Source organism: Loxodonta africana, chromosome 16 (assembly GCF_030014295.1).
Source record: "Loxodonta africana isolate mLoxAfr1 chromosome 16, mLoxAfr1.hap2, whole genome shotgun sequence".
Lineage (NCBI taxonomy): Eukaryota > Metazoa > Chordata > Mammalia > Proboscidea > Elephantidae > Loxodonta > Loxodonta africana.
The window spans coordinates 82,736,643-82,749,399 of NC_087357.1; the positions used below are offsets into that span (position 1 = coordinate 82,736,643).

The following is a 12,757-nucleotide window of genomic DNA, read 5'->3' on the forward strand; positions in this document are numbered from 1 at the left end:
TCTCCTGGCTTTGGAGAGGGAACAGATAAACAGGAAAAAATAATCTGCCACCTCCCCTAAGCTGGGAACTCAGCAGGCACAGCCCCTTTGCTTAGGCACAGACAAAAGGGGTCCACAGACTTTGAATGCATTCCATCTCTGCATAGACCTGTGTGGGCCCATTTCAACAGCATAGGCCCTCATTAGCATGGTACAACAGGGTATATACCTGAAGCCTATTTTCAACTGTATCAGCTATAAGGTGGAGTGGTAGGTTCATGACATTTGACACCACTGTGCCCATTAAGAAGGGTTCTCATCTACCTATATCAGGGGTCTGAGGCCTGGTGGCTCTACCCATGACACCTAGCCACCTGCAACAGGGGTCCAAGAATAAGTGGTGCCTCCCAGTCCTTACAGCCAACAGCATTGGGTGCCCACAGTCTGGCTGCAAAACCCACCCTCCTACACACTATAGGGAAGAGGGACACACTTTCCCCCCAGACAGTCAGCCGTCAGCTGCCTGCCTTGCTCAGCACGTGACCCCACTACTGCAGCAAGATACTGTGCCTACTCCAGTCACCCCTGCCTGTCTAGGACTGTAGGTGAGAACCTGCACCACATACTTCATGACTGACTACCTGGACACCTAAGCTAAATCAGTAAAAGTAAATGGACTCCTGGGCTGACATACCTAGTAACAGCTTGAACCACCTGGTGACAGGATGTTAGAGCTTCAAATGTGCCAATAATCAAACTAGCTCACACAACTGGCCTATTTGGGCATATCAAAACAAAACAAGAAGCTAGAACACAGTAAGCAAACATATAATAAATAGAATTACTTATTGATGGCTCAGTCAATATAAAATCACATTAAGAGGCAGACCATGATGGCTTCAGCAAGCCACCAAAACAAAGATTCAAGAAGCCTACCAGAGGAAGAGAATTTATTGGAATTACCGAAGGTAGAATTCAAAAGATTAATATACAGAGCTCTTCAAGAGATCAGGCAAAATGCAGAACAAGCCAAGGAAAACACAGACAAAGCAATAGAGGAACTTAAGGAGGTTATACAAGAGCATAATGACAAAATTAACAGGCTGCAAGAATCCATAGAGAGACAGTAAATAGAAATCCAAAAAGATTAACAATAAGATTTCAGCATTAGACAACTCAATAGAAAGTCATAGAAGCAGAATTGAAGCAATGGAAGACAGAAATAGATTGAAAATAAACCACTTGACACCAACTTACTTAAGGAAAAATTAGGTAAGAGAATTTAAAAAAATGAAGAAACCGTAAGATATGTGGGCCTCTATCAGGAGTGATTGGGACTCACCAACGAGTGACTGGAGTACCAGAACAGGGGGGATAACATAAAATACAGAGAGAATTGTTGATTTGTTGACAGAAAATTTCCCTGATACCATGAAAGATGAGAAGATATCTGTCCAAGAAGCTCATCGAACCCCACAAAGGGTAGACCCAAAAGAAAATCACCAAGACATATTATAATCAAACTTGCCAAAACCAAAGAGAATTTTAAGAGTCGCTAGGGATAAGTGAAAAGTCATCTACGAAGGAGAGTCAATAAGACTAAGCTCAGACTACTCAGCAGAAACCATGCAGGCAAGAAGGCAATGGGATGACATCTATAAAGCCTCAAAGGAAAAATATTGCCAACCAAGAATTACATATCTAGCAAAACTGTCTCTCAAATATGGTGGTGAAATCAGGGCATATCCAGATAAACAGAAGTTCAGAGAATTTGTAAAACCAAACCAAAATGATGAGAAATACTAAAGAGAGTCCTCTGGTTAGAAAATAATATCAAGGAACAACCCAAGACCAGAACACAGGATAGAACAACCAGATATCAACCCAGATAGGGAAGTCACAAAAATAAAGCTAAAATACTGAAAATAGGGAAACAGAGATGTCAACATGTAAAAGATGACAACATTAAAACAAACAAACAAAAAGATTAATGTAGTCATAGATCTTTCACATGGAGAGGGAGTCAAGATGATATAAAGAAATAAAAGATTGGTTTAAACAGAAAAACCATGGTAAATATTAAGGTAACCGCAAAGGAAGCAACAATTCTACACATCAAAATAAAAACAAGAAAAACATACTCAGTAAATGCAAAATCAACAACAATGAAAAGAAAATATGTAAAGAAAAACAGCTCAGCACAGAAAATTAAGTGGAATAAAAAAACTGTCAACATCACACACACAAAATACATCAAAATGACAGCACTAAACTCATATCAATAATTACGCTGAATGTAAATGGACTAAATGCACCAATAAAGAGATATTGTCCAAATGGATACAAAAAAAAAAATGATCCATCTATATGCTGCCTACAAGAGATGCACCTTAGACTTAAAAGACACAAACTCAAAGGACAGAAAAAATATATCAAGCAAACAACAATCAATAAAAAGCAGGAGTGGCAATATTAATCTCTGACAAAATAGACTTTAAAGCAAAATCCACCAGAAAGGATAAGGACACTACATAATGGTTCAAGGGTCAATACACCAGAAGGACATAACCATAATAAATATTTACACACCCAACAACAGGGCTCCAAAATACATAAACTCTAACAGCATTGAAAAGAGAGATACATAGCTCCACAATAATTGTATGAGATTTAAATACACCACTTTTGGTGAAGGAGACTGGAAAAACTAGATGGTGCCCAGCTACCACTGATGACTGCCCTGACAGAACACAACAGAGAATCCCTGATGGGGCAGGAGAACAGTGGGATGCAGATCTCAAAATTCTAGTAAAAAGACCAGACAATGATCTGATTGAGACTAGAGGGACCCCAGAGGTCATGGCCCCTGGACTTTTTAAATTTTTATTGTGGTTTAAGTGAAAGTTTACAAATCAAGTCAGTCTTTTGTACAAAAATATATATACACCTTGCTGTACACTCCAAATTGCTCTCTCCCTAATGAGACAGCACACTCCGTCCCTCCACTCTGCCTTTTCCTGTCCATTCCGCCAGCTTCTGACCCCATCTGCCCTCTCATCTCCCCTCTAAATAGGAGATGCCAACATAGTCTCATGTGTCTACTTGATCCAAGAAGCTCATTCTTCACCAGCATCATTTTCTACGCCACTGCCCAGTCCAATCCCTGTTTGAGCAGTTGGCTTTGGGAATGGTTCCTGCCTTGGGCTAACAGAAGGTCTGGGGACCATGACTTCCGGGGTCCTTCTAGTCTCAGTCAGACCATTAAGTCTGATCTTTTTATGAGAATTTGGGGTCTGCATCCCACTGCTCTCCTGCTGCCTCAGGGATTCTCTGTTGTGTTCCCTGTCAGGGCAGTCATTGGTTGTAGCCGGGCACCAACTAGTTCTTCTGGTCTCAGGCTGATGTAGTCTCTGGTTTATGTGGCCCTTTCTGTCCTTTGCGTCCTTGATGTTCTTCATTCTCCTTTGCTCCAGGTGGGTGGAGACCAATTGATGCATCTTAGATGGCCACTTGCTAGTGTTTAAGACACCAGGCACTGCTCTCCAAAGTGGGATGCAGAATGTTTTCTTAATAGATTTTATTATGCCAATTGACTTAGATGTCCCCTGAGACCATGGTCCCCAAACCCCCACTCCTGCTAAACTAGCCTTCGAAGCATTCAGTTTATTGAGGAAACTTCTTTGCTTTTGGTTTAGTCCTGTTGTGCTGACCTCTCCTGTATTGTATGTTGTCTTTCCCTTCACCTAAAGTAGTTCTTATCTACTGTCTAATTAGTGAATGGGTTGGGTAATTAGTGAATACTCCTCTCCCTCCCTCCCTCCCTCCCCCTCTGGTAACCATCAAAGAATATATTCTTTTCTGTTTAAACTATTTCTCGAGTTCTTGTAATAGTGGTCTTATATAATATTTGTCCTTTTGCAACTGACTAATTTCACTCAGCATCATGCCTTCCAGATTCCTCCATGTTATGAAATGTTTCACAGATTTCATCAGTGTTCTTTATCGATATGTAGTATTCCATTGTTTGAATATACCATAATTTATTTATCCATTCATCCATTGATGGATACCTTGGTTGCTTCTGACCCCCAGACCTTTTGTTAGCCCAAGACTGGAACTATTCCCAAAGCCAACTCTTCAGACAGGGATTGGACAGGACTATAAGACGGAAAATGATACTGGTGAGGAGTTAGCTTCTTGGCTCAAGTAGAGACATGAGACTTTGTGGGCAACTCCTGTCTGGAGGCAAGATGAGAAGGCTGGACATGGGGGATACAGGGTAGAGAGGAGGAGTGTGCTGTCTTATTAGCGGGAGAGCAGCAAGAAGTACATAGCAAGATGTGTATAAGTTTTTGTATGAGAGACTGACTTGATTTGTAAACTTTCACATAAAGCCCACACAAAACCCAACAAAAAAAAGAAAATCCCTGGCCCTGACAGCTTCACTGGAGAATGCTACCAAACTTTCAGAGACGAGTTAACACCACTACTACTAAAGGTATTTCACAGCATACAAAAGGATGGAATACTCCCAAACTCATTGTATGAAGCCAGCATAACCCTATACCAAAACCAGGTAAAGACACCACAAAAAAAAGAAATCAGAGACTAATATCCCTCTTGAACATAGACACAAAAACCCTCAACAAAATGCTAGCCAATAGAATTCAACAACATATCAAAAAAAAATAATTCACCATAACCAAGTGGGATTCATACCAGGTATGCAGGAATGGTTCAACATTAGAAAAACAATCAATGTAATCCACCACAAAAATAAAACAAAAGACAAGAACCACCTGGTCTTATCAGTTGAAGCAGAAAAGGCATTTGAAAAAGTCCAGCACCCATTCATGATAAAAATTCTTAGCAAAATAGGAATAGAAGGAAAATTCCTCAACATAATTAAGGGCATTTATACAAAGCCAACAGCCAACATCATCCTAAATGGAGAGAGTCTGAAAGCATTCCCCTTGAGATTGGGAACCAGCCAAGGATGCCCTTTATCACTATTCTTATTCAACATTGTGCTGGAGGTCCTAGCCAGAGCAATTAGGCTACAAAAAGAAATAAAAGGCATCCAAATCGGTAAGGCAGAAGTAAAAGCATCTCTATTTGCAGATGATATGACCTTATACACAGAAAACCCCAAAGAATTCACAAGAAAACTACTGGGACTGGTAGAAGATTTCAGCAAAGTTCAGGACACAAGATGGATTTCTCTACACCAACAAAGAGAACTTTGAAAAGGAAATCACCAAAACTTCAACAACAAAAACACAAATAACCCAATCAAGAAATGCACAAAGGATATGATTTGGCACTTCATCAAAGAAGACATTCAGGCAGCTAACAGATACATGAGGAAATGCTCATGATCAATAACCATTAGAGAAATGCAAATAAAAACTACGAAGAGATACCAGCTCACTCCAAGAAGGCTAGCATTAATCAAAAAGACAAAATAATAAATGCTGGAGAGGTTTTGGAGAGACTGGACTACTTATACACTGTTGGTGGGAATGTAAAATGGTACAACCACTTTGGAAATCGATTTGGCACTTCTTTAAAAAGCTAGAAATAGACATTCCATACGCTCCAGCAATCGCACTCCTTGAAATATATCCTAGAGAAATAAGAGCCCTCACAAGAATAGACACAGGCAAACCCATGTTCATTGCAGCACTGTCCACAATAGCAAAAAGATGGAAACAACCTAGGTGTCCATCAGTGGATGAATGGATAAACAAATTATGGTATATTCACACGATGGAATACTATGCAACAATAAAGAACGACGATGGATCTGTGAAACATCTCATAACATGGATGAATCTGGAAGGCACTATGCTGAGTGAAATTAGTTACAAAAGGACAAATATTGTATGAGACCACTATTATAAGAACTGAAGAAAATGTTTAAACACACTAGAAACCATTCTTTGATGGTAAAGAGGGTAAGGAGGGAGGGAGAGGTGTATTCACTAACTAGGTAGAAAAGGAATTATCTTAGGTGAATGGAAGGACAACACACAATACAGGGGAAGTCAGCACCGCTGGACTAAACCAAAAGCTAAGAAGTCTCCTGAATACAACCAAACACTTTGAGGGACAGAGTAGCAGGGGCAGGGTTTTGGGGACCATGGTTTCAGGGGACTTCTAGGTCAATTGGCATAACAAAGTTTATTAAGAAAATGTTCTGCATCCCACTTTGGTGAGTGGCATCTGGGGTCTGAAAAGCTAGCAAGCATCCATCTAAGATGCATCAATTAGTCTCAACCCATCCAGAGCAAAGAATGAAGAACATCAAAGACAGAAGGAAAATATGAGCCCAAGAGACAGAAAGGGCCACATAAATCAGAGACTCCATTAGCTTGAGACTGGAAGAACTAGATAGTGCCTGGCTATCACCAATGACTGTTCTGGCAGGGAACACAACAGAGTCCCTGATGGAGCAGGAGAAAATTGGGGTGCAGAACTCAAACTCTAGTAAAAAGACCAGACTTAATGGTCTGACCAAGACTGGAGGAACCCTGGAAGACATGGACCCTGAACTCTCTGTTAACCCAAAACTAAAACCATTCCTAACACCAACTCTTCCAACAAAGATTAGACTGGACTCTAAGACATAAAATGATACTCATAAAGAGGGTGCTTCTTAGCTTAAGTAGACACATGAGAGTAAATGGGCAGCTTCTATCTGGAAGCAAGATGAGAAGACAGAAAGGGACAGGAGCTGGTTGAATGGACATGGGAAATCTGGTGTTCAAAGCAACTAGGGTCTCATAACAATGCGTGTATAAATTTTTGGTAAGAGAAACTAACTTGAACTGTAAACTTTCACTTAAAACACAACAAAAAACAAAACAAAACAAACGAAGAAAGAAAAACAGCCTGGTACTGGTATAACAATAGACACATAGACCAATGGAATAGAATTGAGAGTCTGGATAATAAATTCCACAGATTTATGGTTAACTGATTTTTGACAAAGGTCCATTTGATGGGGGAAAGAAGAACTTCTTCAACAAATGGTGCTGGGAAAATTGGATTTCCACATGCAGAGAAATGAAACAGGATCTGTGCCTCACACCATACACACAAAAAATACAAAATGGATTAAGGACCTAAATGTGCAAGTTAAAACCATAAAATTCTTAGAACCAGCAGGAGCAATTTGGCCTAGCTTTCAACAATGGATTATCTAATAACAAAAGCACAGACAGCAAAAGACAAAATCAATAAATGGGACCTTGTAAGAAATAAAAACTTTTGGTGCTCACTTCAACAGCGCAATACTAAAATTGGAAGGATATGGAGAAGGTTAGCATGGCCCTTGTGCAAGGATGATGTGCAAATTCATGAAGCGTTCCATACTTTTTTAAAAATTAAACACAAGCTCATCAAAACTCTTCACCAACAGAGTAAAAAAGAACCTACAGACAGGGGAAAAAAATTTGGCTATGATGTATCTGACAAAGGTCTACTCTCTAAAATCTATAGGAAAATCCAAAGCCTCTACAATAAAAAGACAAATAATCCACTTAAAAAATGGGCAAAGAATATTAACAGATACTTCATCAAAGAAGATACATGAGGAAATCCTCACAATCACTAGCCATTAGAGAAATGCAAATCAAAACTACGATGAGATACCATCTCACCCTGACATTACTGGCACGAATCAAAGAAACAGTAAATAACAAATGTTGGACAGATTGCTGGGAGATTGGAACACTTTTGCACTGCTGGTGGGAATGCAAAATGGAACAACCATTTTGGAAAATGATATGGCGCTTCCTTAAAAAGCTAGAAATAGAAATACCATGAATTTTTTTTTTTTTTTTTTTATACCATAGGATCCAACAATTCCACTCCTAGGAATATATCCAAGAGAAATGGGAGCCTTCACACAAATAGACATATGCACGCCCATGTTCATTGCAGCACAATTCACAATAGCAAAATGATGGAAACAACTGAAATGCCTACTAATGGATGATTGGATAAACAAACTATGGTACACACATACAATGAAATACTACTCAAAGATAAAGAACAATGATGAACCTGCAAAACATCTCACAACATGGATGAATCTGGAGGACATTATGCTGTGTGAAATAAGTCAATCACAAAAGGACAAAGATTGTATGAGACCACTATTATGAAAATGTTTCCACACAGAAAGAAACAATCTTTGGTAGTTACAAGGAAGGGGAATTGTACAGAGGGAAAAACACGAACTAGATTGTAGATAAGTGATAACTTTGGTGAAGTGTGAGACAGTACACAATACTGGGGAAATCAGTACAACTTGACCAGGGCAAAGTCACAGAAGCTTCATAGACTTATCAAAACACCCTGAGAGACTGAGCTACTGAGCTGAGTACTGGGGACCATGGTCTTGGGGGACATCTAGCTCAATTGGCATAACATAGTGTATAAAGAAAATGTTTTACACACTGTGGTGAGTAGTGACTGGGGTCTTAAAAGCCTGTGAGCTGCCATCTAAGATACATCTACTGGTCCCATCCCAGCTGGAGCAAAGGAGAATGAAGAAGACCAAAGACACAAGGGAAAGATTAGTCCACAGGACTAATGGACCATGGCTACCACATCCTCTACCAGACTGAGCCTAGAATGACTAGATAGTGCCTGGTTACCACCACTGACTGCTCTGGCAGGGAACACAATAGAGAGTCCCAGCCAGACAGAGTGGGAGAAAAATGTGGAACGAAATTCAAATTCACACACACACATGCAAAAGACCAGGCTTGCTGGTCTCACAGAGACTGAAGAAACCCTGAGAGTATGGCCCCTGGACACCCTTTTAACTTAGTACTGAAGTCACTCCTGAGGTTCATCCTTCAGGTCTATAGAGCCAAAAATAACACGTGTGTAGGACGTGCTTCATAGTTCAATAACATACAGGAGATTAATGGGCACACCAGCCCAAAAGCAAAGACAAGAAGGCAGGAAGGGACAGGAAAATTGGATGAATGGAAACATGGAAGCTGGGGGGTGGAGAAGGGGAGAGTGTTGACAACCAGTGTCACAAAAAAATTTGTGTGCTAACTATTTAAAGAGAAACTTATTTGCTCTTTAAATTTTCACCTAAATTACAGTAAAAAAAAAAAAAGAAGCAATGCAAAAAAAAATTCAGTTTTGTTCATCAAAAGAATTTACCAAAAAAGTGAAAAGACTAGCTACTGATTGGGAGAATATCTTCAGAAACCATATGTTCAACAAAAATCTAATAACCAAATATATGTAAAACTTTGACAATTGAACAACAAAAAGACAACCCTATCATAAAATGGGCAAAGGACTTGAACAGACAGTTTACCAAAGATAGCATTCAAATGGCTGCCAAACACATGAAAAGATGCTCATCATCATTAGCCATCAGCAAGATGCAAATCAAAACCACAATGGGATATATTGCCACTCCTACTAGGATGGCTAAGATTTAAAAAAAAAAAAAGGAAGAAAGAAACAAAATAACAAATGTTGGTGAGGATGTGGGGAAATTGGAACCGTTATCCACTGATCCATTGCTGGGGGAATAGAAAATGGTACAGCTGTTGTGTTGTGGAAAACAGTGTAGCAGTTCTTCAAAAAACTAAATATAGAGCTACCATATGACCCAGCAATTCCACTCCTATGTATATACCCAAAAGACTTGAAAGCAAAGGCTCAAAAAGAGAGTTTTACACGAGTGTTCATCGCAGCACTATTCACAATAGCCAAAAGGTGGAAATAACCTAAATACGCATCAACAGATGAATGTATAAACAAAATGTGGTACATACATACAATGGAATACTGCTGTCTTAGGTTGGGTTCCTAGAAAGAGAGAGAGATTTATCTCAAGGAAATGGCTCATGTGGTTGTAGAGGCTGGCAAGTCCCAAGCCCATGGGTCAGGTGTGAGGCTAGAGGCTTCTCCTGACTCACGTTAATTGCAGGGGCTGACAAGCCCAAGATCAGCAGGTCAGATGGCAGGTTGCTGGCTCACGGGCAGTGGAGGCCAATGAACTCAAGACTGGCAGATAAGATGGCAGGCTGCTGGCTCACAGACTGCGGAGGCCGACAAATCCCAAGATAGGCAGTTAATACAGCAGGCCATGGATCAAGTCCCAAGAACCAGAGGTCAGATGATGACGAGCCAAATGCAGCATCCAGAGCAGAGCAAAAGCCAGCAAGTTTTGACAAAATGTCCATATATATTGGATACAGGCCACAGCCCCGAGGAAACTCCCCTTACAACTGATTGTCTGATCACATCAGATCACATCATGGAGATGATTATATTATATCACAAAATGGAGGGTAACTACATCATTACATAACTGCCAAACCACTGAGAATCATGGCCCAGTCAAGCTGGCACACAACCTTAACCATCAGGGTCCACCCCTTGTCAACTTGGCACGTATACACATCTCCTTAAACCATACACAATCTCTAAATAAAAACAATTACAAAGTCATACTTATGCCTAACATGATACAACTAACATGTGTACAACCAAAAACGCAGTAGCTCTGTTTACATTTTAGATTTTTATAAGTGAAGAAAACAAAATATTTGATGCACACAGACAAGGAAGAAAAACTCAACAGTTACAGTACTCATTTCTGCAATAGATGCTAGCTGATGTTTACAGCTGCTTTCTTCCACCACACATTCCGAATTCCTTTTGCCCTCAGCAAGAACCTCAGCTGGTCATGGTTCTTTTCCTGGTGTGGTGACCCAAACCTTCATTCCTGAAAGGTCTGGGACATTAGTAGTCATGTCAGAATAGGGTTGCTGCAGTTTTCTATTGACTTTAATCACAGGGTGTGGTGGTACTAAGAGACATCTTAAGGGATCTTCTTTATTCCAGACATATTCTTCTTTACCTCCATTATGTAATATCAATTCATTTTCCCCTTGGTAATCAGGATCAATCACACTAGCCAATATAGTAACTCTCTTCTTTGCCTGTTGATCCAGAGGCACAAGAAGGCCAAAGTGGCTGGGTGACATTTGTAATTTTCAGTTCAATGGAATCAGTGTTGTGACTCCTGGTGGGAGCATTCCTCCCTTTCAAAATAAGACCTCTAGACCTGCAGAGTATAGGGTTGCAGGGACAGGAGGCAAAAATCTTACAAGTGGGTTACTGGAGGTAATAATGGTGCCACTCCCATTTCCACCCCTTGATTCCTGGACTCATGAGTTCTGGCTATGGGAGAAACAACACCATATACTGGATGCTGTTTAGAGTATATACAGCCTTCTGAAAAGCATTGCCCCAACACTGTAAAGTATTGTCACCTAAACCAAACCCATTGCCGTTGAGTCAATTCCGACTCTTAGCAACACTTTAGGACAGAGTAAAACTGTCGCATAGGGTTTCCAAGGAGCGGCTGGTGGATTTGAATTGCCAACCTTTTGGAAAGCAGTCAAGCACTTAACCATTGTGTCACCAGGATTCCATTGTCACCTAGCTGTTATCATAATTACGTCTTTAGAAGGGTATTCCATCGTTCTATCGAGGCAGCTGCTTGAGGATGATGGGGAATGTGGTAAGGCCAGAGAATCCTATGAGCGTGGGCCCGTTGCTCCATTTCGTTTGCTGTGAAGTGAGCTCCTTGATCTGAGGTGATGCTGTGTGGGATGACATTACAGTGGATAAAGCGTTCTGTAAGTCCACGATTGGTAGTTTTGGTAAAAGCATGGCTTGCAGGGAAGGGAAATCTGTATTCAGAGTAAGTGTCTATCCCAGGAAGAACAAAATTCTACACTTTTCATGATGGAAGTATGCCAGTGTAATCAACCTGTCACTAGGTTGCTGGCTGTTCACCTCGAGAAATGGTACCTTATCCAGGACTCACTGTCGGTCTCTGTTGCTGGCAGATTGAACACTCAGCAGTGGCTGTAGCCAAGTTGTCCTTGCAGAATGGAAGTTCAGGTTACTGGGCCCATGCATAACCTCCACCCCTGCCACCATGACTGCTTTGTTCATGAGCCCATTGGGCAATGATGGGAGCGGAAGGGGAAAGAGGATGACTTGCTTCCACAGAACATGCCATCCTATCCACTTGGTTGTTAAAATTCTCCTCTGCTAAGGTCAAACTTTGGTGAACATTCACACGAAACACAAATATCTTCACTTCTTTGACTCATTCAGAGAGGTCTAGCCACATAGCTCTTCCTCATACCTCCTTGTCTCCAGTTTTCTAATTATTTTCCTTCCAAGTCCCTGACCATCCAGCCAAACCATTGAACAAAACACCTTGAATCAGTATACAATCACAATCTGGCCATTTCTCCTTCCAAGCAAAATGAATAACCAGGTGCACTGCTTGAGGTTCTGCCCATTAGGAAGATTTCCCTTGATCAGTGTCCTTCAGGGCAGTTCCAGAAAGGGGCTGTAGTGCTGCCGCTGCCTGCTTTCAAGTGGTGCCTTCATATTGCACAGAACTATCTGTAAACCAGGCACGAATTTTCTCCCCCTTAGTCAACTGATTATAAGGAGCTCCCCATGAGGCCATATGTGCAGACTTGGAGAGGGCAGCTACTGTGACAGCAGTGGAGACCATGGGCATTTGGGCCACTTCCTCATGCAACTTACTTATGCCTTCGGGTCCTGTTTATGCCTGACCTCATATATACCGTTTCCGTTTAATGATGGAGTGCTGCTGCGCACGTCTGACTTTATGGCTCTGTGGGTCAGACAACACCCAGTTCATGATGGGCAGCTTAGGCTGCGAGGTGGCTTGATGGCCCAT

The 12,757-nt window shown here is 41.0% G+C and overlaps 1 non-coding gene across 1 annotated transcript; it reads left to right on the forward strand.

Moving 5' to 3' along the window:
* The first annotated feature begins 7,255 nt into the window (after nt 1-7,255).
* LOC111750376 (U6 spliceosomal RNA) lies at nt 7,256-7,360 on the forward strand. The gene has a single exon (XR_002785520.1). It is a non-coding gene; the product is annotated as a U6 spliceosomal RNA (small nuclear RNA).
* Nucleotides 7,361-12,757: the final 5,397 nt, after the last annotated feature.